General features: G+C 41.6%; 1 pseudogene; it reads left to right on the forward strand.

Moving 5' to 3' along the window:
- The first annotated feature begins 4,960 nt into the window (after nt 1-4,960).
- On the forward strand, nt 4,961-5,383 carry LOC102861275 (annotated as a pseudogene).
- Nucleotides 5,384-7,684: the final 2,301 nt, after the last annotated feature.

Raw genomic sequence — 7,684 nt, forward strand, 5'->3', positions numbered from 1 at the left:
GCACCCAGGTTTTCCAAATTAGCTTGTCTTCATTTTTCTTTGGTCTGCAAAGACTTCTTCTCATTAGCTGCTTTCTGCTTTTGTTGCATGATCTCCGAATCCCTCTGCCTTCTCTGAGAGGCAGTCAAACTGTCCTCTTTTCTTTTTCCCTTGCTAATCTCCTGGGTTTTCTTCAAGTTTTTCTGGCGGGCAAGTTCTCTCTGATTTTCACGGGCCATCCCGACAACCGATCCGAGGCTGGAAGAGACGAACTAGGAAAATCAACGGTTCTCTGGCAGAACAGCAAAATTTAACATAACAGCAAATAACAAATGTTGGCGAGGTTGTGGAGAAACTAGAACCCTTATTCACTGTTGGTGGGAGTGTAAAATGGTGTGACTACTATGGAAGAAGTACGGAGCTTTCTCAAAAAGTTGCAAACAGAGATACCATTTGACCCAGAAATTCCACAACTGGGATATACCCCAGAGAGACCATAACTGCCACCCAAGCAGATATATGCACACTCATGTTTATCACGGCTTTGTTCACAATAGCAAAGAGTTGGAAACAACCCAAATGCCCATCCACAAATGAATGGATAGAGAAGCTGTGGTATATTCACACAATGGAATACTATGCTGCATTGAAAAACAAAGGACTTATGAAATATTATACAAAATGGTTGACCCTGGAGGACATTATGCTGAGTGAAAAATCTCAGTCACAAAAGAACAAGTATTGCATAGCGCCACTGTTATAAAATGGGACTTGACCGGAGCCTGCCGGTCAACACAAACAGGGTTAGGATGACAAGGAGCATGGATTAAGGAAATACACAAGAGAAAGACTTAGGAGAGGCATACAGAAAAATTTCTGTAGCAGAGTTTATTTTTTCCAGTCTTCTTATACTCATTTTTCAGTGAACAGAAAAATAACTCCACCTTAAGGTTGACAGTACACTCAGATTTACAGACACCTGCTAGCAAGGCTGTTTGCCCTTCTTATCAAGCAGCAGGCAAGACCATTAGCATTTGAGTATAAACAGAGTCTTAAGGGAGGGACATTCCATTATCCACATCTCTGCTTAGTCCTAGGGTTCAAGGAACGGTTAAACTTGTCTCTGTTTCCCTTCAAATATCAAACCATAATGATGAACAGTTCTGCACTTTTGAACCTGGCACAAAATGGAGATTTGCAGAATGTGGCTGCTGAGTGGTTCACTACAGGACTGATAGCAGGGTTGGGGGAAGACTGAGAAAGATGGGATAAATTAGGTATACTGCATTGAAACAGATGAGGGAGAGACCTGATTAAAAGCAATATATGATTGGATATTATTGTCATGACAGGAGTCCAGAACAAAGGCTGCATAGTGGAGTGGACTGGGGGGGGGGAGCGGGGATTGTATAACAATGAAAGAATTTTTCTTTTACTTTTCAAAGAGAAGAGCAAACTGGGGGGGATGGTAGGCAGAGAGAAAACTACAACAATGAATGAATGGAAATCCAAAGTCTTTGTAAATTTTCATTAAAATTAATAATAATAATAATAATAATAATAAGGAGCAGCTCAGCATCAAGAAGACAAGGATTCTCACCGCTGGGCAAATTGGCAACACCTAATAGATGGGGATTGATTCAGTGACTGGGGTAATCAGGATGGGAGTGTCAGAGACAGTGCGATTGGCACAGGACAGAGCAGGGTTTAGGGCTGTTGTACATAGGGTTGCTATGAGTCGCAAGCAACTCTATGGCACATAACAACAACAACAACAACAATAGATGGGGAAGAAATTGAAGTTGTTAACTATTACAGCTTATTTGGCTCCACAATCAACACTCTTGGCATCAGCAGTTAGGAAATTAAAAGGTGAATTGCATTGGGAAAGTCGGCTCTCAGGGAACTCTCCAGAGTACTGAGAAGAAACCATATCAGTCTAGAGACTAAGGTGTGTCTAATCCAGGCTGTGGTCTTTACAATTACTTGCTATGCATCAAAGAGCTAGTCAATAACTAAGGATTACAGAAGAAGAATCTATGACTTCAAATTGTGGTGCTGGAGAAGAGTTTTGAACATACCATGGACCGCCAAGAAAACAAATAGGTCTGACTTGGAGAGAATGGAACCAAGTTTCTCCTTGGAGGCTAGGATTTTGAAACTCCTTCTCACATACTTTGGAGGGACCAGTCCTTGGAGAAGGACATCATGCTTGGGAGGGTGGAGGCACAACACAGGAGAGGAAGATCCCAGATGAGATGAATTGATACACTTTTGGAATTAGTGAGACTGGCTCAGGACAGCACATGCTTCAGACCTGCTGTACATAGGGTCACAGGTGACTCGACAGCATTTAACAACAATAGCAACATGCCCAAAGTATGTGAGATGAAGCTTTATCATCTTTTCCTTCAAGAAACAGTTTAGCAGCACTTTCTGCAAGACATACTTGTTCTTTTGGCAGTCCATAGGATGTTCGTACTCTTCTCCAGCAACACTGCTCAGAGGCATGAATTCTTCTGTCATCCTCATTCATTGTCCAGCTCTCAGATGCATACCAAGTGATCAGAAAGACCATGGCCTGAACCAGATGTACCCTAGTCCTCAAACTGCAATCTCTCCTTAACAACTTAAGAGAGGTCTTTTTTTTTTTTTAAGAAATGCTTCACAAATTTGCATGTCATCTTTGCACAAGGTCCATGCAAATCCTTTCTGTATTGTTCCATTTTTAGTATATGTGCTGCTGAAGTGAGCACTTGGAGAGGTCCTTGACTGCAGACTTTCCCAGTGTAGTATGTCTCCTGATTTCCTGACCAAGGGTGTTGATTGTGGATCCAAGTAAGATGAAGCTATTGACAATTTCAGTCTTTTCTCCACCTATCATAATGTCATCTATTGGTCCCGTGGTAAGATTTTTAATTTATTTTTAATATAAACTTTTTATTTTATACTGGCTTACTTACAAAATTTGTATACATTTGTATACCATATGGTTTTTCAAACCATATTCTTTCCATTTCCTTAAGCCACCCTTCCCTCTCCCCATCAAGTTGTGTGACCCTATGATATATCCCCCCACTCATCCTCCCCTGTGCTACTCCCCTTCCCCCTTGGATCCTCATACACATTTTACTAGTTACCTGTTTCTACAATAATGGTTTTACAGTATTTGTCCTTATGGGACAGAGTTAGTTCACTTAGCATAATGCTCTCCAGTACCTCCCAAGTTAGTGATTTACAGTATTATTGCTCCTGAGTGTTGCACAGTATCCTATCATGTGAATGTACCATAATTTCTCAGTCCATTCGATTGTGGCTGGACATGTGAGTTGTTTCCATGCTCTTGTGATGGTGAATAGTGCTGCTATGAACATTGGTGTATAACTCACCATTTGTGCTTCAGTTCACATTTTCTCAGGGTATATGCCAATGAGTGGAATAGCTGGGCCATATGGAATTTCTATGTTCAACTTCCTGAGGACATACCAAAAGGCCTTCCAGAGTGATTGTATCATTTTACAATCCCACCAATAGTGTATAAAAGTTCCTATTTCTCCACATCCTCTCTAGCATTTATTACTTGCTGTCATGTTAAAACTTTGCCACTGCTACTGGGTGAGAGGGTTTATCTCATTGTAGTTTTGATTTGCATGTCTCTTATTGCCAGTGATATTGAGCATTTCTTCATGTGTCTTTTGGCCATCTGAATATCTATCTGTGTGAAAAGTCTTTCCATGTCTTTTGTCCATTTTGCAATTGTCATGTCTTTTTTTTTTTTGTGGAGGCCCTGTGGAATTCTGTAACCTTTTGATATGAGACCCTTGTTTGAAACGTTATTTCCAAATGTTTTTTTCCCAATCAGTAGATTTTCTGATTGTTTTCTTGACATAGATGCAATCCATATTGAAGGCTGTATTCTTTGATCTTCTGCAACAAGTGTTTCAAGTCCTCTTTCAGCAAGCAAGGTTGTGTCATCTGCATAATACAGGTTATTGTTGAGCCATCCTCTAATCTTGATGACACAGTCTTCATATAATTCAGGTCCAGTGCCAGGTGCCCAGTAAATTCTACAGATTTCAAATGGAGACCTTCTAATTCTGTTACTGTTTATTGCCAACCACTGTGGTACTGTGGTATGCATTTTTCTTACTCTTTTTGAAAATTATTCTAACTTGGAAAATTTTTAAATTTAGAGCATAAGCTTCAATGGAACGGATTTTCTAATGAAGCACCTATTACAATGTCTAAGATATGGTAGGCACTGAAAAAAATGTTTGAATGATATAAACAATAAACAGAAGTCCTTGACCCCACCCACCCATGGCCCTTGAAGATACTTTCTAGAATCTATTGCATGTTTCCAATTAGCATACCTTTTCCTTTTAGTTTCAGATATTTTTGTGATTGTCATATATATATATATATATATATATATATATAGTGAGGGTGCAATCGGGTTGCTCCTTGGAAGCAAGGATTTTGAAACTGTCTCATATACTTTGGGTATGTGTGCTGCTTGGAAGGGTGGAGGAAGGAAGGAGAGGAAGACCTCAGATGAGAATGAGATGGATTGACAACAGTAACGGGGACAGGTGTATCAGAGACAGTGAGATTGGCTCAGGAAAGGGCAGGGTTCATAGTTATTGCTAAATGGGTCACTATGAGTCATAGTTCACTCAAGGCACCTAACAACTGCCTATCAGTGCTATTTATCATTTTCTGCAACATTGGAAACGCTCATTTTTATAGCTCAATGTCATTAGTCACGTGCAGACGAGTACTTGAAATATAGGTAGTACTGGGAGGGAGGTCCATCCCTTTCAGATGTAACTTTCTAATAAATCTTTTTTACTTTAAAAAAAATATATAGGATGCGCCTTCCACAGCCGCTGGCGAACGAGACCTGTGACTCCTGGCGTGTTTGTTGCGTGCGCTTTCTTTTCTCTTTGCGGCCAGCTGGACTAGAGCAGGGGCACTCAGCATGGCAGAAAACCGAGAACCCAGAGGAGGTGTAGAGGCGGACCTGGACCCCGTGTAGTACACTCTTCGGAAGCGGCTTCCCAACCGCCTGCCCCGAAGGCCCAATGACATCTATGTCAACATGAAGACTGATTTCAAAGCCCAGCTTGCCCGCTGCCAGAAGCTGCTGGATGGAGGGGCGCGCGGTCAGAACGCCTGCACTGAGATTTACATTCATGGCTTGGGCCTGGCCATCAACCGCGCCATAAACATTGCGCTGCAGCTGCAGGAGAGCAGCTTCGGGTCCTTGCAGGTGGCCGCCAATACCTCCACTGTGGAACTGGTGGATGAACTGGAACGAAAGACCAACACACGCGAGCCGCTGATTCACATCTGCAACAACTCGGCTATCCACATCCGTGTGTTCAGGGTCACCCCCAAGTAACAAAAGGAAGCTAGACCTCGTGTGCTGGACCTCTTCCACAGCAAGTCACAAATGTGGCTGAGTACTGTCACGGTCCTCCAGAAAAGGCCTGTCCTCTCACAGCCCGAAAGAATCTGAACTGGAGAGGGATGGTGTGATTACTTCCTGGGCTCCAGGAAGGGTTTTCTTTTTAGTCTGTGTGATCTATACAATAAAAAGTCCCAAGTTGTTTTTTAAAAAAATTTATATAGGTGGTACATGAGGAAGTTTACATTTTTAAAACTCTTATTAATGAACCATAATGGTCATGTGTGTGATGTTCACAATATGTTCTGTGAAACTGGATATGATTTGGACCTTGTGTGTTCATGCTCAAATCATGAGCTGTAACATTTATTGATTTCTCATCTTGATATTAACAGTTTCACTTAATGCTCTGTTTCACTTCTAAAGCAATACATTTTTTTTCTTTGCCTGTTACTATTGCTAAAACATTGGTTTTGCTGTATTTGGCAGCGGTAATACACTTTATGGTACTATTTTTGGTTGAAAAGCAGAAAACTCGACAATACTCAGAAATGTGCAATACAAAACTAGAAGCTGCTGCCTATGAGCTGACACACAGTAAACTTTATTTATAAGCAGGGCAAGTTCACATTAAAATGATAGAATGTACAGTACACATATAAGCCTGTTAACAGGCACTTATTATTAGTACCCAAGACAGAGGTGTTGCCATTTTATGTGTACTGTATTATACAGCTGGTAGAAAAATCAAATAAGAGACATAAGAATACCATCTTTGTAGGAAGCTATTGTATCCACTATGTCTCATCTCTGACTGAGAGTTCTGAACTCCATGGGAAACAAATCCAAATGCTGTAGTTGTTAACCCTGACTTACATGGTCCATGACTGTAGGCACACGTACTGGTTACCGTATCGGAAAGGTCAGCTCTTTACTTTGGTTGCTCGACTACTTGTTAAAATTGTCAATATTAAATAATGTAATTTGAAGGGGCGCTCTGGAGGCCTAGTGGCAAGGAGCTGCAACTACAATCCCAGAAGCAAACAGTTCGAATCCACCAGATGCTCTGCTGGGTAAGGAGGGACAATCTCCTCCTGTACCAGTCAGATCTGATTTGACGGTACATGCACACAAAAATAAAAAATAAAAAAAAAAAGTTTGTTTAGAATCAAGACACTAAAAGATTCATACCATTTCTCTTGACTCTTATGAAGCATTATATATATATATATATACACACACACACACACACACACACACACACACACACACACACATATACACATACACATAAATCCAATGATTCTCAAAGAACAAATATCCAAAACACAATGCTCTCGGCTTTAGTTGCGTGGGATCTGGAGGTTCCAGAGCAACCACATCAGCAGGCGGCCAGCACATGTCAATACCTCAGGGCATTCTGGCATCACTCTATTCCTACCCAACACCACTTTCACAAACAATGATTCTTCTACCCTTTCCAGTAGTGCCCAGCATACAATGACTGCTCCCTTAAAAATGCAGGGAGTGTGTACAAAACAAAGGATCTCTTTTTATAAAATTCTAAATTTATTCAAAATGTTAAAAGATTTCACTTTTCCCTCCAAAATATTTTATTTTTTTTTAATCAAAACTATTTTCTATATTCTTAGCTACTATACAAGCTGCCACTTCTCCTTTTTTTGGGACCAGCCCCTGCCCCCCAAATTTCTTCCTCTCCCCTTTCCACCCACCCCTTTCCTCAATATTGCTTTAAGTTCATTCATTTAAAAACCTCTCCACCCTCCACCCGCCAAGCTCTGCTGCCTAGTTTCTGTGTTCCGGGCCCTTGGCTGCAGATGAGGCAGATCAAATGGGCTGGATAATCAGGCAGTACCCAAGGGGCAGGAGAATAGTTTGTGCTTCTGGGAGATGACTAGTTGGCTTTTTTTCCTCAGTCAAGTGATCATTGTCCTTTTTGCTTCACAGACACCTGTTAAAAGCCAAATATTTGGCTGGGTGCAGCCCATGGCTGGCTAGCCCTGTCCCTTCTCTAGTTTCTCCTAGGCAAGGGATCATGGCAGCTGGGTCTGTAGACTGTACCATTTGTCTGCCTAAGTACTGTTAGGGACAAGAGGAGTGGCACACGACTAAGCAGGGCTTGGCAGAGCCCAAACTGTTCACAGTGTGGACACCAAACCCCCCACTCAAGGAAGTTCGGGTTTTTGGTGAGCAAGGCCAAGTCCAGCCAGGACCATGAGAGGTAGGGATGTGGTAGGACAGGTCTAACCACACAGCTCTGGGGTGAGCAATGGC

The sequence above is a fragment of the Elephantulus edwardii genome, unplaced genomic scaffold (genome assembly GCF_000299155.1).
Source record: "Elephantulus edwardii isolate Elephantulus edwardi_28Jun2011 unplaced genomic scaffold, EleEdw1.0 scaffold00028, whole genome shotgun sequence".
NCBI classification, from domain to species: Eukaryota; Metazoa; Chordata; class Mammalia; order Macroscelidea; family Macroscelididae; genus Elephantulus; species Elephantulus edwardii.